The following is a 26,253-nucleotide window of genomic DNA, read 5'->3' as shown; positions in this document are numbered from 1 at the left end:
TGGATTTTTTATTATAGAGTACTTTGTGTTGATGAGTGGCAAAAATAATCAGTTAAATACATCATGATTCCATGCTATAACACAGTAAAATGTGAGGGGGGGGGGGGACTTTTTACAGGCACTGTATATTAATGTCCTTAGCAGTCCATCTTAAGGAGAGAAAGACACAAATGGAGAATCAGCTTTTCAGAGAATGCATTTAGCTCACAGTGCCTAAAAACTCAGCAGAATAGAAGAATACTGCCCAGATGCCAAGGTTCCTTACTCTGATATTAAATCATTGATCTTCAGCTTTTAATTTTAAGTCTGCCCCTATAATTGTATTACATTAATATTTTAATTAATATCATTTGAGAATATAATTTGAGGAGAATCTGGCAAAAAGTCTTTAAAAATGTTCTAAATAGATGTATTGAAATATTGCTACAAGAGCTGAGAAATTTGGCAGTCACAAATACATTTCTAGATAATTTCCATTAAGTTCTTTCTTAACAGAATTTCTTCAATATTAAGAGTGGATTACACTTTAAATTACTTGAGGACAGGCACAGTCAGTTATGCTGTAACTCCCAACCTGGTTCTTATTAAATTAATGTTAATGTTTTTGATGCCATTTAAATTTTATATCTGACTATATACTGTATCTATCTATGTCCTGTCTGTAAAACCTTTATGAAAAGAGAACTTAAGGGACATTTATAAAATAATCACTTAACACAAATCTCTTGTTACAAGGTCTGTTTCAAAATGCTATATTTCTCTCTTTAATGCCTTTGGGTAACTGTAACGTATATTTTAAATTAACTCTTATAAACCTGATGATAAAATATGAGTTGATAAAGTGTGATATATAAGCAGGAACAGCTTAGTTTGCATTTTAATGCAATTAAGTTTACTATACTGAACACATCTACCTTAACTTTATTCAGTTGTATAATGTAAATCTGACACTAATACACAAGTGAGAGCAGGGATGAATTGTTTTTAACTGAGAACAGAACAAACCAATTTGGAAAGAAGAATTATTTTGCACAATTTTCAAATATGTTGTCCATAATAAATATTTTTCTTAATATTCTGTGAAGAAGGAAAGTAACAGAATAGTTCACTGTACCAAAGGTACTATAATGAAAGCTGTACTTTATGTTTTAAGTGTTCCAAAACATAATCTTTCCAATAATTCACTCTCATACATTTTGTCTTTCAAGAAGGTTGAAAAATGTCAATATTGAATATTATTTGACGTCCACAGGGCTTATAAGTTTAATGATCAAATTATTTTGCTCTAATTAAATTAACTGATAATTACAACATATTTGATCATTTTGACACTAACAATCATGCTTTTTAAAGGTCAGTAATGTTAATTGGTTGAATTAAATCTAAAGAGCCTTTATTTGTACAAGATTTCTCTGCTTGCAGTTCTCTCATCGATGCAGTTTTTACTTACAGACAATTGTCTTACCCACAAAAATGGTCTAATTATATAGAGGGTTGGGCCCATTTTGGGCATCACTGATTAAGTTTAATATAGTTGATTTACCATGAATATCATTTGGAGCAATTTAAAGTGGTCACTTAGGTTCAGTTTTAATATAAATGATCTGACTGCAGTAAAAAAGGTTAACTGTTTTTTTTTTTCTTGATTAATGAAGGTGAAAGGCCTGAAAGGCCTAATTCAGAAAACAATGATGGCAAAGCAGTGATGATTCAAGATACGAATGGAGAAAGTCCTGGACTTTCTTAGAGTTGCGTAAACGTAAAAATGCAACCTTGCAGATTGCTAAAGCAGGTAAGCCCCATACTATTTTTGAAGAACATATTTCACTTATTTCAGCTTCTGAATGAATTTATTTAAGAGAATGGCATTGACTGGATAAAATGAGTCGGAGTTTGTACAGATGGTGCTAGAGCAATGACAAGCCGACACAGCGGTCAAGTTGAACGAATTAGAGAGGTTGCTCCAGAAATGCATTGCAACATCCACCGCGAGACCTTTGCCGTCAAGAAAATGCCTGATGATTTAAAATCTGTGAGACTCTTTTGTGAATTGTATCAAGGCTCAAAAAATGAATTCACATCTGCTTTGCTTGACTAAACAGGCTCACCCCTCTTGCTGAAATGGTGCTTTTATATTGTTTATTTTTAATTGTTGTTGTTCCTGTTTTTTTTTCTGTAAAGCACTCATGTTGGTCATTGAGAATTTCTGGGGTTCCTATGAGAAGATGACTTGTAGGTGGTACTTGGATGCTTTGGTTTGATCAGAGGTGGTACTTGGTCCAAAACATTTGAGAACCACTGGACTAAACCTTTAAGCAGTCAATCCTGCTTCCTAAAACCCAATCACAATTAGTACTATGAGAACTTTATTAATACACTAAAATCACTACTCTTATGTCAGAGTTTGGAATCTAAGCCCACACCAATAACCAATTAAACAAACACCTATTGAGCCTATTTACAGAAAAGGCTATCTTTGATGGTTTAAATTGTCAGGTCAACTATCTGCTTTCAAAACTTAAAACACCTTGCTTCGCTCTTTTTAGACCTTTTTCATTCCAGATATTGGGTTCTTCTCTCTTTCAATTACACTTTATTTACTGAGACTGCTTATCTCTCTTTTAAACGTATTCTACTGACCTCTCATAACATTTGATCATACCATTTTCCTATGCTATCCCCAAAATTATCCTGAAATGGGGTATTTACAGATTAGTTCTCTGTTTATATCACTCTCTTTGACTACTTCTTACAAGGCTTCACAATATGCCTCTTAACTTTTCTATATGTGTTCCCCAAGGATGCATTCTAGGATCCTTTTTTTCAGTCTATTCCAACTCTCTGGCTTCACTTATTTTATCCCATGGTTAAGAATACCATATTTATCCTAAGTAAAGAGACTTATCATTAATCTTTCTTGTCCAGTCTTTCTTAGTTTTCTTCTCTCTTGCCTGTCTAGTTCCTGATATTTTTTTACCTACAGTGCCTAAAGTGATCGTCCCTTTTCTAAGAAACTTTTATCAGTCATTTCCTCATCCAAACACTTGCTTCCTCTAAGCTTGAATGCTAAAAGAAATCCTAGATACCATTTTGGAATCAGACATATACCTTCTTCAATTCATCCAAAACACTGTGGATTGCTTAATATTCCTATTGCCTTATGTTTCTCACAAATCCCAGCAGTAATCCCTCTCCTATGCACTCTTGACTGTGTATCTCTGTTCAGTTGATTTAAAACCAGATAGATACTCTTGCCTTAACTACCAGTCTCTTTATCATTTTGCTCCATCTCTAATCCCTTGTCTTCCCTAATCACCTCCTCTAGTCCTCAATGCTAATCTTCTGCTGGCAATTGTCCTTCCTTTTCTTCAATTTTTTGCTGCTTGTACCTATTCATTCTACATACAGTACTTGCATTAGAACTGAAACCATCAGAACTGCTGCATCTGTAAGCATCTTTCAGCATCTCCTCAAAACCCATCATTTTAGAATACCTTTATATTTTGTAGTTCATCCTTAAATTGTTGTAAATATGTTGATTTGCATTGTGTCAGATATTGTATATTATTTTATTGACTGATATTCTTTGCTTTATTTTTGCTCTTCTTAAAGTGTTTTGCATTATGCTGTTTTTAGCAGTTCATTGTTTGGAATTAAAGTCACCCTTGATAAGGACATCAGTCGAATAAATGAAAATTAAAATGTTCATATTAATAAAATGACCGATTTAGGCTTAATGGTACAATTAAGAAAGACTTTGTGCTCAGGTTTAATAGTGAAACATAATAACAGGAATGGTAGGACTCATAATTACACAAATATAATCTCTAAATCCAAATCTATCTTGTCTTTTGTTCTTAAAATTTGTAATCTACAACTTTCACTTAACATTTGCTGCAATAAGCAAATATAAATTTCCAGTCTTTTGTGAACATTCACATATCGAGAACATTGTGTAAAGCAACTATTGCAGTGATGGCAAATTCCTCCACTCCTGGAGAGCTGCAGTCCAGAGGCCATATAGGTCTGTTGTAATTGTAACAAGCTTAACACTTGAGAAGAAGTGTTATATTGGTGTCAATTGGGTAAATAATTACTTCAGAGTTAGAAAATTAAAGAGCTTACAGTTGAATGAAAACCACAAAACCATGCAAACCTCAAGGGCCAGAGCTCTGCATCCTGCATCTACTGTACAGTATTTCATTGTTAGTATGGGGCTCTGGCAAGTCAGTGCATACAAAACACGATATTAATTCATGTGAAGTGCTAAAAGGAGGACTGGACTGATGACTGCCACAATGATAGTTATTCCCTTGTGCAAATAAATATTGCAGAATCAAGCTGCAAACACAAAACTATGCTACAGAGCATTTACAGGATTAACAACACTGAAATATCAGCTGACTGAAGAAACACAAAGTAATCAGATGTCATTCACACTATTATTTGCAAAATAAATCACTGAATTTCATATAAGATTAGATGTTATTTAATACATTAATTAAACTGGGATTCATGTTGCTTTGTTAATAATTTGTAAAGGAGAAATACAATATCTAACATTTTGATTTCAACTGACAGTTCTGTCCTTGTACATGCAGACATGCATGGTTTCTTTCAGAAACTTTTTTAAAGTACATATCTGTGTGTTTAATTACCTAAGACTAAGGTTAGCACAATATGTGATAAAGCATTTCCATACATGGCTCCAAGAGTCTGGAACTCATTGCCTAATCCATTACATTGCAACTGTGGCCATTTTAATGTTAACTTTGAAATCTAAAATATAATTTTCACTTTTGTTTTTAAGCTCTATTTTTAAACCTGGTTTATTCACTTCTTTCCAATAATATGCCATTCACCAATCCATTTTTCAAGGGCTTCAGCTAGACAAATGTAGGCTAAATAAGGCTATTCCTTCAACCTATGCAGCTATGCAAGGAGTAAACTCGAACCGCAGAGACCAATGGTGACTTAAAAAGAGCTAAAGAGTTCAATGACTGAGATGAGAGAAAAAATCACACGTTAATAACTTCCTAGTCCCTACATTAAACTGGCCTCTATGACAGAATACCATGTACAATAAACAATTAAAAACAATTCAGCAAAGTATTTCGTAATGCAAAGATGTGGCAAAAGTCTATGTGGTTAAATGAGTAAAAACTTCTGGGGTCCTAATTCAAACTTATACTTCTGTAGCAAAGCCAACACAGTGTCTTACAGCAGAGATTTAACACAATACCAATAGCCATGCAGCATTTTGATATGGAACTGCCTCTCATTAGTAAGGCCTAGAAAGTTTGTCAAGATTCAGAAGAAAATTGATTAAGTCTCTAGCTAAAGACCTACGACTGGGACAAAAACTAACCTTCCAGCAGGACAATGACCCAGAGAGCAAGGACAATGTTATATAAGTGGCATAAGAAGAGTAAAGTGAATATCCTTGAGTGATTGAGTCAAAGGCCTGCCTTGAATCCAATAGCAAATCTGTGGTGAGATTTTAAAATTGCTGTGTATCAACAATCCTGAAATATATTGATGACACGTGAGCAAGCTAACAAAGAAGAATGAACAATAATTACACCAGACTCGTGTGCAGTGTACATTTTGATAAAAAAGCCTCACATCTTAAATTCCTGCCAAAGGTGCTTCCAACTAGTGTTTCAGGGGGTTGAAGACTTATGCAATCACTACATTTTAGGGTTTTTTTTGCAGGTTTTTTTTCCTTACTGAACTTCTTTTATCCATAAAGTAGGACATTGATGGAAGGAGAATAATTTTGCATGGCACTGTACTATGTGATTTTATTTACTTATGTTGTTATACTTTGAAATTCTTGAAAGGCACTTATAAATTACATATATTAGTATTGCCACTCTTATTTTGCCAGAATCATAGTGTGCAGAAACCTAATTTCAAGCCATATTTTGCTACCTTTGTTTTTTAAAAAAAGAAGTGCTGACAACAGTTCGTGTGGTAGCCATAGGTTAAATTTTATTTAAAAAATAGCTACTTATTTTCATTAGCTTTTATGATAGAGTTGTATTCCCTTTTATTATTATATAAACATTGTAGCCATTTCCAATCATATTTTGATTTATAATGTATGAGAAATAGGAGCTACTTATCGATGCTGCTATAATTGGTGAATGTTGATATCTGGTAAGACTATGTCTCAAAACCACAAATTTCTATCACCCACAGGAAGAGAAAACCATCTCCCTTAAAACTCCTTTTATAGAAGATTTTCTTGCATTATTTCTTCCATGTCTTCTTATTGTATTCAAAAGTCTAGACTTTTCAGTTTCTTGATAAGACATATTTATATGTTTTGGAGAGCTCCATAAAGCTTTAACAGTACAGTACATAGTGTACTTTTGTGTATAATTTTCAGTATATAAACATATTTAAACCTATAGAAGATACTTCTTCATCTATACAGTATCTTTTTACTTTAATCTTTGATTGTCTGAACAGAATGTTATCTATTTATGAGCAATCCAATGGTAAAAATCAGGTGCAGCCACAACATGATTTTCATTATTTCAGAGGATAATAAAGTCTCTATGTTCATCCATCTTTGGACAGTATTCTTATTTTAACCTTTAATAAGGTTTACATTCCTCATTCCTAATTTTTATTTATTCTTATTCGTATTCTGACATAAAATAGACCTGAAGATGTCTCTAGAAGAGAACAACCTGTTTTAAACAGTGAAAAATATATCCAAAACACAAATGCATGCCAAAAATATTATTGTCTAAATTCAGTGAACACTTTCATGCATGTATGATGCATGTTCATGACTTGGGGTTTTAATGTAACAAAAGCGCAGCATGTACTGTATGCCACATATTTTAATTCATTGCATGCAAAAAATATCCCTTTGTGCATTATTCATTTTCCAAATTCATATTCTTGAGTGGCACTTCAATCCCTTGCATCTACAAAAATATTAAGCTTGGAAATTGAATTCAGCTGAACTGATGGTTTTGTTTTTAAATTACATTCCTAACTGAGAAGTCTGCTTTGTTTAGTTTTAAGTGACATCCTTTCATGTTCTACTGACTATATACAGCTGCATTACTCTTAATTGCCATGTTGGTTTGAATGATTCTTCTCTCTCTCCCTCTTGTGATTTTCTAACAAGCATTTTGCAATGCACAGTAGCTTTTTAGTTACTTATCAGTCTATCCATTTTCAATAACCGCTTAGTCCAATACAGTTACAACAAGCCTAGCCAGACATATAGTGAGTGCAAGGTTTCAGTACATTACATTTTAATCAGTTAGAATAACAACAATTATAAAAAATAAAAAAGCAGGTCAATGTTTTAGAATTACATTCTCTGATCTTGCATCATTCCAAACCTGTTTCTTTTATTTCTTTGCAGAACAGACTATGCTGTAGGACTGCATTGAAATGCTGCTTGTACAGTTCTCGTAATTGTCAACGAATTAAGTTTACTTTACGTGGAAAATTTAAACTAAACATTAATATGAAGACTTCATTTGCATTTTAATGCATATAAACACAATACGGTATGTAGTTGTCTTGTGGCCCAAGCAAGCTCTTACTGTTTGATCGCCCTTGGCACTATTCGAAAAGGTTGCACAGAGATTAATTTTTAAAACGTGTAAACAGATTACAAGAGTAATTCCATTTAACAATTAATAAGAAATAATGTAATTTAAAGAATATTTTTTAAACCACAACCATTTTGCTGATATGTGGACATTTAAAAGAACAAAACAAATTAATTGCACTGACTATAAATATAAAATATTCTTCCTTTTTAACATTTGATTTAAATTACGAGAGTTAAAGCTATGTTCACCATAATCAAAAAGGCTAGTTTAAATATTATAAAAAATAAAAATTGGAACGGTAAGAATTATCCTTAACAGTCTTGTGGCAAAGTGCATTATGTCCAGACTCTCAGGTTATGCGTACACATTTTAATAATTAATTTTACCCCAAGCAAACTGTGCCACTTCAAATCTGTTTTTAACATTTCGTACCCTGTTAGCCATTGTTTTTAAATTTTTGTGCTCTATCTTGTTGAATAGATTATCCAACTATTCAGTTATACAAACAAAAAATGCACAAAAAAGCAGACAGAATGAGATAATGTCTATCATGACATTCGGTGTTGTTGTAGTACATTGTTACTAAAAAATAATACTAATTAATGCTTAGATGTACAGTGTAGTATCTGAAGCATAGACGCTGAAACAAATGTTATGTTGGGCAATTGAACAGCAGCAATAAACAGTCTTACTAGTGGTCTGCTAAGTACAAAGTGTGAGAAGAAATGATAACATATGGTCTTAAATGCTTAGATGCTTCAATGTCTTTCTTAAGACATTGTTTATCATATTGTAATATACGTCCTAGGTCTACTGTAATAGAATAGGTAAGCACAATCAGTTACTACGTATAGGAATTGATCATAATGTCTAACTCATACACATCTTTCCTGACATCTAAGGAAGACATTCTTGTTGGAATGAAGAGCATGTTCAGCAATAAGCTGATCCAACCAAGGTGTGACAGGGAGTGCTACAGAAGGTCCTTCTTGCCTTTACAACTTGTCCACTGTGTGTCTGGGTAGGGATAACATTGACCTGTTTTGGGGACTAAACATGAATTTTCTGTTTACAACTGGTGTGCAATATATGCTTGTGGATAATGTGCAATATATTTATACTGTGCATTACATCTTCTTGTGTGCTGTATATTCTGGTTCATTTTTGTATATTCTGTACTGTGTGCAATTCTCTATACTCCATTTTATTGCATTTCTCACTGACTGTACTTACTGTACTGTATTGTTGTATTATTGTATTATTACATTACAGTGTACTGTGTTGACTGTGCCTGGCTCATGTTGCACTGTAATTTCACTCACGGGATTAATAAAGTATCTGTTATTGTACTATTGTACTGTTTTGATGTTGACTTCTCACTTAAGTTTTTTAGAGATGATTATGCAAAGAAGCTTGACAGAATCAACTATTCTGTGTCTGACTGGTTCTAACCAATGGTCACCAGGGGTTTTTCTTTTTTACAATTGTCATCTATAACTTCTTTTTTGTTTGTGATTTTGAGCTTCACGTTTGTATCTAGTCTACCAATGTGTCAATGTCTCACATTAGAAATTATCAATACTATACTGTATGTACTGTTAGCCTCTTCTCTCCCTCACATTCATCTTTCACATGAAGCATGGTACAACTTTGCATTTCCCTAAGTATCTCAGGCTGGGAATCCCCAGTTCCTTTTCAGCTTGTATTCATAACTTTTCCATTTGGTGCTTCAGTGTCTGAGTCACTCTCTTTTCAGCTTCAACCAGATTAATCCCCTGGTTATTTTCTCAAGATTCCAAACCTTGCTGAAGATTGAGATCTTCTGTTGTCATTCCATCATCTTCAAAACAACCAACCTCTCTCCTGTCCTTTCTCCTGCAAACCTGGGCTGCTTTGGGTGAACACAAACCTGTAAGGAATCCCCAATGAAGAAGTACAATATGTGGATCCTATGCAGATGCAGGAACGAGTAGGTAACGAAACAGGCATACAATCCGAAATGTCAGGTGAGATCATGGTCGAAAGGCGAAAGGTAGTTTGAAATCCAAGAGGTATAGAGACAGGCCTACAATCCAAAACAGTAGGCGAAGGGCAAAAGGGTAGTTCCGAAACCGAGAGAAGTATTGCAAACAAGGTACAAACAAAGGCGAGGTATAGCTCTCTAGGAGAAGACTCGATACCGAGCAGCGGGAAGTGGGTTTGTATGGTATAAGAGGTGCTGCCTGCTGCACGGTTAACACGTGCTGCGGCGCTTGTTATTATCAACCCGCTGCTGGCACTGGTTAGCTCTTTTGTGGGTTGATCTGGGCTAGCTGGCGGTTATGACAAAACCCACTGTAACATTCACAAATCATCTTTATGCTGAACCTCTCTTTGTGTTTTGTCCATCTACTTCTGTTACTTCATCCATGCCTGTATTTTTCATTTACAGTCGATGCGTGTTTTGTCAAATTATTTTAGTCTTGCTCAGTCTTTCTAAAACCTCAATCTACTGAGTCTCAGGCCCACGTTCTTTAACATCTTTTACCTCTGTCTCCAGAATCCTTTAAAACCCATAATTATCACTTTTGGTGCCTTCTGCCCCTGTTCCTGATGCTGCCTTCTTGGACCCAGGTCTGTCTGGTGTCCTAAACTCAACTCAGTCAGCAGATGTTCTACAATCTTCTCTGCCCTCATGTGTCCAAGATTACTGAGTGGCCTTTCCATCTGTTCTTCACATCAGCAAATTAATCTTTTCCACACGATAGGAGTCCAGTTTCCTCAGCACCACCCTGCCTAATCTGTTCTTCTCATATGTAACAAAGCTTTTCAGTTTTTCAAAGCCTTAGGTCCACTGTACTCAACACAGCTAGCAGTTACCCAAGTCTGTTTTACTAGGCTATTTTTGCAGCTCATATTCATAACACATTTCCTTCTCTTCAGTATTTTCTCTCTCTGATCCTAACAATGCCTTGATCTTTACTCAAGCAGCAAATTATACAAGGTCCCAATATTAATCTCACCCATGTCCTATCATACTCCACTGATTCTTTTCAAAGCAGAACTGTTGATAGTGGTGCTCTTTCCATCACACTTAAATCTTTTGACACAAATTCCATATGTATTATCACTATTTCTGAGTTCTTTCGCTACAGTATTTTCAGAAATATCACATGTTCTTTCTTAACTGTGATCAAGAAATGGATGACTACATGCATATTTGATTGAATATCTGTTCAGGGGCTACATTCTTCAAACACCACAAACAGCTTTATGATAAAGCTTTTAATGTAATTTACTCCATTGGAATCAATGTTAATACTAGGCAGTCCTGGATACTAACCTTTACTTCCACAATTTTTGTGGTTTTAGACCCCTATCCTGCACCATTTGCTCTTCATAATATCAAACCTCTCCCATGCAACTATCACTAAGAATATTGCAAGTCCATTTACTTCTTTCCCACCTTAATCTCCTCCATTAAATGTGTCTTCCTCCATTAAAGTCTTCTTCAAATCATGCTGCTCCATTTTGTTATTTCTATGACGTCAAGTCTGTAACAACTTTACCTCTTTCAACCTTTTCTTCTTCTGGCTGTTTCCTTCATATTATTTGTTTCCTGGCTAAATTCATGTCAGCTCTGTGTATGCACCCTTTTCAGCCCACTCTGTGCCATACATGACTTGTGGTTTATCTATCCACCCCAACTGACATTCTGGAATCCAAATTCCTACCAAATTACCTTTCCTTTGATTCTTCTTATGATTTCTTATGATTTTATTTAGTCTTCCTTCTTTTTTCATTATCTGCAATTAGTGACCAACCAAGATCCAAAAACATATGTATAGTCTATATGATTGGCCCTGTTGATTAATTTACTCATTAACTGTATCAACCCCATTGGGAATCACCATTCATAATATTCTGGAAAAGAAGCATCTGACAATTCACGTCAGCCCCCATAAATCCTTCATTCCAAATATCATGAGCCTGATGGCCAGCTCTGAATTTCTCTTCACCATGCCACAATTCATGATAATGAATCTTAAGAAATCTTTTTTCTATTCTTAAGAAAGCAAAATTACGAGTTTGATTTTAAAAAGCAGACTTTTTCAATGCATTTACAATTATGCCTCTTGAATCTGACTTAAGGCTCTCCTACCTCTTTGGAGCATGTAGGCAGCCGAATTTTACTTTGCAGTTCGTTTAGGTTTTGGCTGTAGGATCACCCCCCAAAAAATTAACACGTTAGCCTAAAGCCCTTTACTGGATTCTGTTAAACAGCTCCCTTTTCTCCTTCAGGATTTTCTCACACACAATCGACCTCCCCCATGCAAGAGGTTTATCATACTTGTGACAGTGGAACACACCTCCCAGTGCACTCCCCACTCCGTGGCGCATGGGAATGCGCAGCTGCCACACCGGAGGCTAATCAGGGCTGCGCTTTAAGATCCCCACAAGCCTGCAGATGGTGTTCAAGCCTAGAACCGAATGTGTTCCCAAGCCGGCTACACAACCGATTGCTCTCAGCTACGAGAGGATTTATTCTTCTCATTAAGAAACTATTTTCTCATCAATCGGAGAACAGTAACATTCCCCAAAGACTACACACCGGCACACCGCATAGAAATAAGAAGCACTCTTATTGAATGCACCTCCATCACATACTTGATGTTGATTTTTTTAAAAAGAAATGGGAGATCCTCTTGCTTTGGACAGCTAAGTTTGACAAAAAAGAAAACATTCCTATTCTTTTTGGTTTACCTTAACATCGCCTATGGCACTTATTTTTAACAAACTAGAATGAGTTGTCTTTTTATCAGGAGTTTCTTGTCATCTTCCGTAGACTCCAGTTTTATTACAGATGGATCCCTTTCTATTGACTTTGGAGGCTATAATTAAGGCCAATACTTTGCAGCTAATTGGCATTCTGAGTTCTCTTTCTGATCAATCATCTGCCCTATTTAAATTGTTTCCAATTGTAGCTGCTTCTCTTTGGGGCCACAGTTAGAAATGAAAAAAAAAATGTTCTTATCCAGTCAGATACCCTTATCAAGAAGATCATCATCACCACTCATCATTAAATTTCTCTCTTGTCTCAGATAACTTTCTTTTAGAAATCAAAATAATGTTTCCTGGTTACAACAGATGTCCTGGAAACCTGTTGACATACTCTTGAGCTGGCAACCACTTCCTGTTGGTGGATAGTACACTTTTGAATCTCACTTAACTTCTTTGACTATTAGAGATGTTTAGAATTCACTGCTACTCCTACAACCTTTGATCCCTCTTTTTTACATGCTTATCAGATATCAGCATCTTTTCCATTAATACACTAGTATTTTGCCTTAAGAAACAAAAAAAAGTTTAATTCCAGCTCAAACACGCATACATTTACAGTATTATTCACATTACAATCTTACATGTGTCCATACTGTCCATTTGTCAGAGAACACTTCTTTCAACTTCTCTATGCTTTCCTACTGTAAGTTCTGGTGATTTGGAATCCTGCTTTGTTTTTTTTGGTGGGGTCCTAGTTCTCTTGTCCAATGATTAGAATTTTGTCCCTAAGCCAAGCAGATTAAGCAAACATTTTCTATGACTAAAGCACTCAACAAACATTCTCGATACACTTAATTGTAGGGTGTTGTCATTCCTAGTGAAATAGTATTTGGATTCATCAACATCTTTAATCAGTCCTACAAGAGCGTTATCACTGGGACATGCTGACTTCTTTCCAATATGAAATATGTCTTAGTTACTTCAAAAGATTAGATGAATAAAGGTAGTTACACTTGTAATTATCCATTTCAGTATTAGAGCTCCTAGTCAGCTAATCCAACATAAACTGCATTTCTTGGTTATTTCAAAAGATTTGATGAATAAAGGCACTAGTCCATCCTATATACAGATAGCTGAAGTCTCCATTTATAGTCTCTTCCTTTGTACAGTACAATTCTAATTATATTATGTGATAACACATGATTGTCTCTACCAAAATTTAGTAATGTGCAGCAATATTTCAAACATCTTGCCTCTTAATTCTTAGGTTTTGCTCTTAGCTTTTACACCTCTTTTGATATGTATTGCCACCACACCACCACTTGGGTCTTACCTGAGCATTTCATATGGACATATTACATTCATTACCATAAAGTTATGCAGGCAGTGTTTCTGCAATCATAGTTACTTATTCACACTTATGCTTATTTGTCCCATAGTACTTCCCTGTTCCATAACAATTTTGATATGTAAGAATTTAATAATTTAAACATTTTCCTACTTACAACTTCTGCTTCTATATTTTTTTCCGTTTCCACACTAATATAATATTTCATTTTATCAGAAATTTCTACTAAGACGGACTATTCTTATAGAAAGAAAAAGGATCCTCTTGACAAGGGAATCCTTTTGTACTGGTCAGCTCCCTGTGTGAATGGGGATGGGGGGGCAGTCAGTTATGTGGGTGAGGTATGTAATCAGCCCTTCACAAGAAACCTCTAGAGTTGCTTTTCACCATAGCTTTAGATTGAATTATGTATATTTCTTTTGCAGATTGTTAGTCAAAAACACAAAGTACAAAACTGTAATAATAGCACATTTAAAGCAACAGCTTCTTTAAAAGTTGAAAGTGGTAGAAGGCTATATATCCATTTTCTCATCCACTTCATCCACATTACAGGGTTGATGGGGAAGCCAGAGACTAACTTGGCAAGTAACAGGTACAAGGTGGAATTCACCTTGAATGGAATGCCAGTGCATCGCAGGCCACTCACAGACACAAACATGCACACAGTCACACCAGGGCCAATTATATAACAGAATCCAGTTAACCTACAGTACCAGCATGCTTTTCAACTGTGGGAGGACACTGGAGTACCTGGAGTAAACCCACATGAGCACAGATAGTACCTCAGCAATTGAACTCAGGGCTCCTGTGCTGTGAGGTTGTAATGCGAAACGCTGTGTCATCTACAGTAGCTCTCCACTGGAAAATCATTACATTTAAATTATTCTTTTAGGAAATTTCCATCTGAGTTTGTTGTTGCCTATATAGAAACACCAGAATGGAAATGATGTTTCAGTAATGACCCAAAAAATTACCAAGGACAGACTTAATACACCCAATGTACACCTTATTGAAAAGACACTTGATACAAAAATACTTGAATACTGTACATTATTGTCCTTCTAAAAATATCTGAAAACGTCTTACAAATCCTTTTGCTGATCTCTTAAAAAATGAAAGGAAAGTTTTTCTTGCTTTTATCACAACAATAATTAACATAGCACAACATCTAATACTGTAGATCTTAGGTCAATGGCTGCTACTGCAAATGATTCTTCTACTGCACAATACCTTTACTGTCACAAAAATGAACAAAACCATCCTAGGGAAGCTTGTTGAACAACAGCTCTCATATTTTCAGTGCTGTGAGGTGACACTTATGCAGTACTATGCTTTCTTTGTTAGCACATCCACTATAGGCTGACATCCATTTTGCTTGGTAAATCTGGCATGTGGAAATAATATATCTGTACTTCATTCAGACTAAAAGAACATTTGCTGTTACCGTAGAAAATGTTAATAATGGTAAAGAAAATATTAAGTGATTTTACTTCCAAAAAATTAACAAAAACCTAAAAGAGCATTTTCTTATGACACCTTTTTTCATTTTGAATTTGTAGTTAACTATTATTACCTATTGTCATTGCCCAATTAACCAAAATGCTTCTAGTGTTCAAGATGCAGATAGCAGAAACAGATTTCAAATTAAAGTTCTCTGAGTTAAACATTTGGGAGGAGATCAAACCCTCATCTCACTCTCTTTGATTTATCTCCTGTACATATAAACATAATGATTTTAGCTTAATTAATAACACAATATGTTAGCTAGTTACATTACATGAGGTCAATCTACATTTGCTGTTTCCTGCCAGAAGCAGACTTTACCATGCATCTCTCCATAGTTCCCTTCTTCTGCCACCTGGTCAAAGCAATCCAAATGCCAGTAAACCATAGAACTCCAGTTAAACTGAAAGCAAAATTAAGCCCCAATTAGCCTTGTCATAATATGTCATGCCAATTTCAATTTCTTCCCTTCCAGCTTTACTAGTCTGCTCACAATTCTTCCAATACATGAATTTGACTTCAGTCCTGTGTCTGTTCTCTATTTCTCTATTTCTAGAATTTATATTTCTATACAAGCCTCACCACCTGCCTTGGAATAAACATGCTCTCCAGAGTAACCATGTTGTTCTCCATTGCTATTTTGATTTGTCTGATGATGCTGATTACATCCTTACGGTTGCCTTCAGTCCCCATTCACTTTCCCTTGATCCCCACTGGGTCTGTTCTCCAATTTTTCAATTCTTTTCACTTATTTGTTCATCATCAAACTTCCTATCCACTTGCCTGACACCCATGTGATTTGGTTCTTCTTCCACTATCCACCGTTATATAGACCAACCAGATTACACCTGGCTGCAGATGCTCAATTTGCCTTTTGTGCAAGCCTGAATGTGCATTTGTTTTTGCTGTAGTCTGGAGTGGCTCTACATGGACAAGTGTTACTTCACTATCACTCAAAAAATGGTCTTCAGATACTCTAATCTCACTACCTACTCCATAAACCAACTAGTATACACCTTCAAACCAAAACACAATAAGTATCCAAATTCTTTGTTGTGGCAAACCTAGTTTTTTGGGGGTGAACAAATTTACCTTATTGACCATCAAAATTAGCTGAGTGGTATCTTTCTGTGTGCAATAATAATGGTTCAAATGATTTTAGTATACTGTACATCTCTCCCCATAATTTTCTTCTGTGATGCAAAGAATGTGAAGCAAAGATTCAACCATGAAGACAAAGGAGCTTTCAAAACAACTCAGGGTTATAATTAAGGAACAGCATAGACCAAAAGAAGGTATAAAAAAATTCAAAGACACCAAATATCTCTATGATTTCAGTGAAATTGATTGAAAAGAATAAAAGATGCATTGTACTAACCAAGATCAGGTTGTCCTAACAGCCAGGCAAGGAACTGAGCAGCCAGGAAAGGAAGAAAGTTGGGAATATCACCGTGATACCAGCTTTGGGTTTGAAAAAAACAGTTCAATACCTGGGATAACAGAAAATATCCATTAGTCAAAGCTACAGTAGCGTGCATGGCAAAGTGGCAAAAAGGAAGCTTGAAAAAACTAATTGTTAGAAATGAGGGGTTAAACAAATTGTGAAAATCAAGAACTCACCAAGCAGTTCAACCCCCAACTTGTAAGTGAATTCACCACATTACACCCAAGAAGGTGATATAATTAGAGGCACATGAATTGTTTATTCTCTGGCACAACATTTGGTGACAAAAGTAATAATCTAGGCACACGTGGTTAAACAAATATTTATTACATTGATAAGACACAAACTACACTACACATAACAAACACACAACACACAATTTATTCTATATACAATGTTTACAAATAAGGTGTTTCAGAGCCGTAACATTCTGGTCACCCAGAAAACCCCAGAATGCTACTAAACATTACTTTTCCAAATGTCACTAACTTTATCTAAAATGTAAGAGACACTTTTCAGTCACCTAAAGCTGTAACAATATCATCCTGCATGGATTTTGCAAAAAAGCATTGGAGTGATACAGCTAAAATGTTTTGTGGTTAGGCAACACAAAATTGGAACCTTTTTTCTCTAAATGCAAAATGTTATGTTAAGTTCAAACACAGTAAATCACCTTATCAATACCATTTTTACTGTCAAGCATTGTGGAGGCAAAATTGTGTTATGGGGCTCCTTCTCATAAGCAGGAACTGAGGATCTTGTGAAAACTGAGGCGACAACTGACCAAGTGAGTCACATAAATGCTAGAGGAAAACCAATTTTAATTTGCCAAACACTTAAATCTGAGGTGAAAATTAATCTTTCTGTAGAACTTTTATCCTAAGGACAAATTTAAAGCTACATAGGAATAGAAGTGAACACCCTTGAGTAGCCCAGTTGAAGTCCTGACTTAAATTCTATTCAAAATCAAAAAGACTTGAAAACAGTGGTAGTAAGTGAACCGCAAACAACAAGAGAGAATGTTTGTGAAGAAGAATGGGCATAAATTATCCCAAGTTGGAGTGAAAAAAAGATCTGCCAAAGGTGGTTCCATAAAATATTTAGTTCAAAACTCTAAATCCTTATGCAATCAACATATTTCATTTTTTTCCTCTTAGTTTTTTGCTGCATGTTATCATAGTTTAGAATTCCTCAGTTTGATCATTCATGTTTTGAATAAAATACTAAGTTTAAAAAATGTATGCATCATTTCAATATTTCACTGCAACAAAGGGTGTCATGGGTCTGAAAATTATTGTAAGGCACTGTAGGTTTCAGATGTTAGTTTTGTAAGGGAAAATGGAACGGTACGATGGCACAGTGATTGGCTGCTCTGGGTCAAATTTTCCTTGGACTTGCATGGAGTTGTATTTCTCCCTGTGCTCTTGTGGGTTTTCTCCAGGTTCTGGTTTCCTACCACAGTCCAAAGACATACTGGTAGTTTAATTGGGGCTGGTGTCAGTGTGTGTGTGTCCTGTCTGTCATGTGTATCCTGCCTTTTCACATTGCATGCTGGGATAGGCTCCATCTCCACAGCAACCCTGATTTGGATAAAGCATTTAGAAAATGGATAGATGGATGTAAGGGAATAGGGAAAGAAGAATTCAATTTTTCTTTCAAAATACACTTTAGGTTCATTTTCTTCTTATATTTAATACAGAGGCAGTCTACAATTTCAAAAGGCAAAAACTATGTTACAATCACATATACAACACTCAGATTTCTGGCTAGACATATGCTGATAGGACAGCAATGGAGGAACAGAAAATTGAATGCCGATTAGATGGGGTAATGTATTCATAAAGGTGTCCCTGCTCTCTCTTCATTTTGTATCTTGCCAAGTGTCTGTGTGGAACAAATAGGCATTTCTATAATGAGAATGTTTTCAGATGAGGAACCTTCCATCTAACATAAATAAGTTGACAGAAATTCATTTGAATGCATACAGACAATTTAAAAAGTGTCTTTGTGCTGGGAGGGGGTGAATGCATTTTCAAAATCACAGGTTTAACTCTAGGCTGTGAAACGTACAGTACCAGCCGGACAAGAGTCTACTTTAAGCATTACTGGCTGTGTACTGCTGTATGCCAGAAGAAATAACACTACTGTATGTGATTTGTTTATGTCTTCATTTCCTCAGCGAGTGTGCAACTTAAAATCTGATGAAGGTAAATTCTTAAACATCAGAATTAAAACAATAAAAGCAATGATATACGGAAAATAATGAAGATTTGCACTGCAATATTAAAAGTATTTGAACAAAGATCAGTATTTACAGTACATATTCTATGTAGAGACCAGAGGATCAAATGTAAATTAAAAATGATAAATTCAAGATTCAGTTTTAACCATTTAAACCTATTTTGGATAGTTAAGAGGATACACTTTTTAATGGATATAAATACTATTACTGTAAAACCTTGAAATCCACAAGTTCTACATGTGTGATTTTGTCTATTTGTGTGAAATATTTAGTGACAGCTTTTTCTGCAAATGCAAACCAAATTCACATATTTGTAGGCTGCACAGTAGAAGCATAAGTTTGGGCACGTACTGTACATGCGCATCTTCATCTCAAGGATTTACTTCACCCAACCTGCATCTGTTTCTGTAGTAAAGGCATTTCTTGGTTAACAAAGAGTTTGCCATGTTTATGTTGCAGCACATTTTAGATTAAGCTGCATTTATTCAGTTTCATTCAGGAAAGCTTTACATGTGTATTTTGTGTAGACCTCTTATCAGAGCAATGTCTTTGAGTATTGTGCTGTAAATAATATATATATAATATCATAAGAGTACTCTAATGTATTTTTTTGCACATGCAATTGTCACAACCCTCTTCCTACCCCTTGAGGGTGCTCCACCTTTCATTCCTGTTCCTTGCTTCCCTGTGCCTGTTCATTTGCTTCCGGTCTGATTAGGTCAGGTTAGGTCAGGTACTGAGGGTGGACAGACTTTTTCACTACTGAGTCCATGTTAAGATATCCTCCTCCGCCCTAAAACATCCATCACCCATCCTCTATCCTGCAAAACTCCATTCACTCTGCTCCTACACCTAAACTACCTCCTCCAAACTTCCGTGCTCTGCTCCCTGCTCTGAAAAATTGAAAAGTGTTGCAATCACAAAAGTCTCTGTCTAGTCTATATTGTGATTGGGTGGAACACGTCTGTCATTATTTTTGTGAAGAACTAAAAAAAGATGACAGAGAGCTGAGCAGCTTTTTCTATATGTAAAGTGTGTTAAAAGTGGGTAGAATTACAAGGATACGAACCGTGACAGACTAGAAATACTTCAGACAGTTTCTAAATTGCATCACATTCAAACACAGTAACAGTCAAACTGTTGTTTAAAGGGGAATGTTACTGTTTTTTTTAAAATGTAAAACATGTTTGGACATAACCATTACAAATGTAAAAACATTCATCCTTATGATCTAAGACATATACAGTACATATATATGCAAAAACATATAAGCACAACACTTTATCAAATGATTAACGTGTCATAGCTCAGAGTCACCTGACATGACCATCAATAGGTTTAACATTTACTTTAATTTACTTACCATTTGAAATTTACTGTAAAATATGTTTAGCTATGGGAAAAAAGTAGAATTTGTTTTAATGGGATTACAGCAACCAAAAGACAATAATGTGATTTATTGATGAAGAAACAGGGAGTTTTGTAGGATGGAGGAGGGAGTTTGTGAGTGAGGAGAAGAGTGCAAAGAGTTTAGAAGAGGGAGGGTAGAGTTTTAGGGAGGGAAAAGGATGTCCTATTATGGACGCTGTATTCCAAAGCTTTCTGGGAATTGTAGTACAACTTAGAATGTCCATGTTGTGTGAATTTGCAGTCACCTATAAGTATTTTTTCTAAAATCATGGCAAACTAATGACACAGGAAATTCTCTTTGAGCCATTTCTTAACTAGTGCTTAAAGCAAAGCATTTTTACTGTACTTGCAAGAGTATACAGTACAGTATCTGTGAATGTTCACACTTTTTAACTACATCACTAAAGAAATTTTTATAAATTGTTTATTTGGTCTTTTGATAATTTTAGGACATAAGAATGGACAAAGAAGGAGTGTCCATTTCTCCAATTATTATCCTGTCATTTCTTAAAAAGATTCAGGTTATCAGCTTTGACAAGATGACTGGCTTGTTCACACAACATATAACTCTTAATGTAATGATGTCTCCTGTTTTAAATTTTAAATAGTAAATGTCTACAATTACATTTAAAATATACATTTTCAATTTGATACGCTAAAGCCTTACTGTCCAGCAGGGCTTTCTCTTAACTCTCCCCCATTTAGATGAAGCCCATCCCCCTAAAAACTCCTGCAACAGTTCTGAGTATCTTTGGTCTGTTTTGGGTTAGTGGTGACACCACGATAAAACACAATTTCTTCGGTTGAAACCATGTTTTTTTCTACTCAAAGATTTTAAAGTTACTTATTAAACACAACAGTTAAAAGGTAAACCTCCTACAACTTTAAGAACTTATCATAATTAATACAAATAATATCCTTTTGAGACTATTAGGGGTTCAGTCATTTAATTGAGGTCTCAGTTGGATGAAGATTCAGCAGGTGCATAGGTCCTCAGTTAGGCATATGCACAGGCACTAGTTATAGTTGGTCTTGCCAACAAGGGTGTTCCTTGCAGTACCTTCTTATATCATTTGTGAGGAACTCAGCACATGGTTATCCTAGCACCTACTGTATATTCCCCAGTTCTGTTTAGTAATGATTGCATACTTTGGAATGAAACATGCACAACTGTGGAAAATGTTCTGTGACCTATGCCCTATCTACTCAAGACTTCTTGTTACAGATGTATTTCAGTTTTGGCTTTTTCCAAGTACTGAATAATATAACCAAGCAGTGTCAGATCATCCTATTCAGTACAAGTGGCTGTTTATTTAGAGTATGACATTATGCTCTGGTCCCTCTACTTGGTGTTACTTATAAAAGTGACAAGGACACCAGAAATGAATTTTCTGAGACACTCTATGCCTATGTTTAGACTTTAGTTACACCTAAATCCAGGAGTATGATCAGAGGTGTGAAATAAATCTGTCAAACCTACTGCAATTACGCATAACATTCTGGGAATATGCACACAACAGAGTGTAGACATGATAAACAAAATATATGTTATACATGTCACAATATATTTTGTAACTCATAATTACTGTATTTGTAAATGTAATGTTACAAAACAAGAACAACAATTATCTTTAAAAAAAATGATGGATAAGCAGAAAAGAAATGGATGGGTTGGATTTCACAGAGGTAGTTCTCTGATGTCATTACCACTGACAAATATGGTATCGATTCCATGCAAAAAATATGATAAACTAGAAATAGGAATTTATTGGTAAATCATGAGAAAATGGTATACTGTATAAATGCTTAAATGCTATTGAAGTGTGATTTTAGCAATGCCACTGTGATTCTCCCTGAACATTTTAAATTTTTCAAATTTAGTGCATTTTTAACTATGAATATCCATTTACACATTATGTAGTTCTTGATGTTTGATGAAGGATGCATAGTTTTAAATCCCTACAGAGGTGTCATGTTAGAGTTAATTAAAATACATACATCTTCAAAAATCATAAGTTTTTTTATGATGTAATGTTGTACATGAATGCAATAAGATTTTGTATTTCATTCTCTTTATAAAAGTAGTGAGTAGTGAGAAAATGTTTCTCAAAGTTTTGGAAAAATAAGTTTGACTGCACTAGCAATTAATAAATTCAATATTTCCTAATAGACATCCTGATAGTGGAAAGGATTTTTAAGCCACAGCAGATTTGCACTTTGAATAAAAATATAGGATTTCACTAAGACAGTATAATGCAAAAAACAATAGCTCCTTTTTGTTGATGAAATGATATACAGTATCTACCTGTTGATGCCTATCCAGAATTTAAGATAATGTGTGTTTTCTATGAATTTGTTTCATGAAACGTTTCTGCAGCTCAAAACTACAGTTGCCATTTATTGGATCTCCTACCATGAATATAATAATAAAATAATGAATAGGGTACATTTATATGCATATAAAGTAAGTTTAAATAAGATGTTTAACATGTGCTGTTTATTTACCTTCAAATACATACAGAAGTCTGTTTCCAAGTGTTTTGCTGGATGAGAGTTTAAAAAAAATACTTATTTTTGAATTTTAAGAAGGTATGGTGATAAGAAAGTAACTTTTCATTGTTTTTTTTTTTAAATTGAAGTCTATTTTACAGAAACAGTCAAAAACACATAACTCCCCTTTTTCACCTCCAGTGGAAAGTGTGGCAAACACAGCAGTTCAAATTATAAAGATAGGTTTATCAGAATTTAGGTCATTTGGAATCTGTAATTTTATAGCCTTCAACATGCGCACCTAAATTGAGTCATATAATGAGAGCAATGGACTTAAGAACAAAAGGAGTGATCTGAACAACACAGGGGATTGACGCATTAAAGGGATTAGTGTGTCAATCCTCTGCACTGTGCTGCATGCCCTTGTGGATTGTATAAACTTGGAATGAGAGCACAGTAAGTTTCTGAGACTTAATCATGCCAGTTTAGAAGTTGAACAAGGAGTATCATTGACTGAAAAGAACTTTTTATGAACTCACAGAAGCTTTATTTCTACCTCTTTCATCTCAGGTCAATGTCAGTCAGAGATTTTTCGAGACAAAGATATTTGCGGTGATGGAACTGTAGTTTCATAGTGAAGTAATAAGGATTTTAGATACTTTCTGGAATTATCTAAAGTACCACCATATAAAACTATGGTTTGCTCTTAAAATGTGTCTTCATATAATTTTCATGGTAATATTATAATGCAAGACACCACAACATGCATATTGTGAATTAACACAATAGATCGTATAGAAAACAAGAAAGCATTTTGATCAGTTAGTACTATTTGTGTTTTTACTATTATTTCTATATTTAAAGCATTCAAATTATATTTTTACATTCATTAAAATATTCATTCCCTACTTGTCCTACAATACCAAGCACAAATAATTGACTTTGTAGTTTACCCTCTTCACATATTATTAGTATTAAAATCCAGAAATGCAAAGATTACAGGGAAATATCTGTTGAGGCATTTGTCGAGCACTTGTGTTTTTTAAATGTTTCCTCCTGTTCTATATGTTCATAGGAAATCACTACTGAGGTGAGTCTGTGGTACATTGCTGAAATTGCAAATACATATTTCTAATAATCCCAGGTGTTGGCAGAAGATGGCTTTTAGTTGACTTGCTTCACAAATGTTAAAACCATTGAATGTTAGACATAAAAACACTTACAGTAGCTGGACAAACAGTTGTTTCAAGATTTTAGATTTTCTGTGTATTGCCAGGTTATAAATACACAATATACTAGTTTTCCTTAACTTATAAGCAATTATAAAGTAAGCAGATGATTTGGAAGAATAGTATTTGTGTTGTTTTATATGTTATGTTACAGTACGTCTAAATGCGCTTCTGTCAACCATAAAGCCTATATTCCAGCATATTCCAAAATACTGTATATTCGGAATCTTGGTAGGAGGACAAAAGAAAAAAAACGCAGGCTAAATTAAAATGATCCCACAATACCAATCAATAGTATAATCTTATGCAGCATCACATCTTCAATACACATATTGAAAGTACAACAAACTCTGTGAAGTCTAAATCAAAATGCTACAGTACCTCACAGATGTCTACTCTCAAAACTTTATTTTTTGCTTAGCAATTGGACAAGTTGCCAATATGAGTATTCTGTGATAGTGATTTAGTTAAGTGACTATTTCACATTCAGAAGGACAAAAATATCGTGTATCAGTATTTAAACTAGGTATTTCAGTAAAAGTATGCTATACCAGTGATTAAGACAGTATTTTTGGCACCAGGGTTAACTGAGCAGTAAAGTAGGTTTAATTGAGTTCTGGCCAGGATCACACAATTTGTCTCTCACAGTCACATCATTTATTGTGCCTCCTGAAAAGTGATTGGTTGTTAAAGGAATATGGGAAGTTTTCTTCCAATATCATCAATAAAACTCCAGAATGACTGCATTGCAGAGATCCTAATTTCAAAGATTTTACATTTGTCAAAATACCAGAACCCTAGACATCAAGTTTGTATTTGATGCAAATGTTCTAGACCTTTGAAATATTTTTTTTGTTGGTAGTGTTGCACAAATTGGTCTTTACACTATGATGTTTGCATAAATACAACGTAAGAAAGAATCTTACAATTCAGAATCATAATGTTGAATTTAATCAACTTATATCAGTGTATGGAATAACACCATTTTCTTTTATTTTTAAATGCTCCTACTGTCCTTATGTTAGTTTTCAATTTAATGTGATCTAGCATAAACAGATCAATTATGCATAACAAGACCCCTCTCTCATAATTCCAACATTTTCTCAATTTTGAAAAGCAGGTGTTAGTGACATGTTTTAAGAACATGACATAGCCGGTCATGTTCACTTCTGGTTCTGGAATGGTATTGTATACAGTCTCTTGATTTTCAATGATCAATTATTAACTCACTTGATCTAAATTAAAACTGGTTCAAGGTCTTTTGATATTAAAGGTTCTGTAAAGATGCTAGCCTCTACTAGCTGCTAGTATAACTGTTAAACAGTAAATATTAAAGGTTTTATTTAAAATATATTACGCACAAAAGTGACTATGAATTTTAATTAAAATGTATGCCATAAAATAAAACCATGTCAGCAATATGTATAGGTTATCATATAAGATCCTAATATGTTAAACTTATGTCCTAAATGTTTATTATTGTATATATACACAGGACTTTATTAGAAAACTGAAGCAAGTCTGCAATATATGCAGAGCCAACCAGGTTCATTCATCCTTATAATTCTGTGTGAGCCTGGAAAGATTGGAAACAGTCACAATGAATGCACACTCCAGAAGAAGCAATCAAAGTCTTTTTATTTCTCAATATATCCATATTCACAGATGTGTGATCGTAACTGCTGTACCTGCAATATCACCATGACAAATAAAAATCACACAGGGTCCTAAATCATTCTAACCACTCAAGCATCATCTGGTTTTAAGGCTCTTGGCACATTAATGAGAAATGCTATATTATTGCAAAAACCTACTGTTCAATTCCAAATGAGAAACCAATTATGTAGAAGCTAATGCTTACTTGTAAAAAGAATTCCCCAGTCTAAAGAAAATGTGGACATATCTATAGCATCTTTCTAAACAGTAAGAATGAAAATTCTTTCATCAATTTATTTGTTATAGCAGTTCATCATAACTACATGTATACATTTGACAGAAGATATTGACACACTGTTAAAAACAAGGCAGTTACTTATAAAATATGAAATACTATTTGTTGAACTTCACTTGTTCATCAGCACAGTACATTCTCTTCTACCTACTGTATAGTGTAGAAGTTCCAGTAATGCAATTAGTTATTGATACAGGGTATTAATTCTTATGCCTGAATTTTATAGTCTAGAAATGGGGTTGTTCTAAGAACAGGTTTATGTAACATTGTGAGTGTGGCATGATGG

Source organism: Lepisosteus oculatus, chromosome 7, assembly GCF_040954835.1.
Source record: "Lepisosteus oculatus isolate fLepOcu1 chromosome 7, fLepOcu1.hap2, whole genome shotgun sequence".
NCBI classification, from domain to species: domain Eukaryota; kingdom Metazoa; phylum Chordata; class Actinopteri; order Semionotiformes; family Lepisosteidae; genus Lepisosteus; species Lepisosteus oculatus.
Note: the sequence above shows the minus strand (reverse complement) of the source record.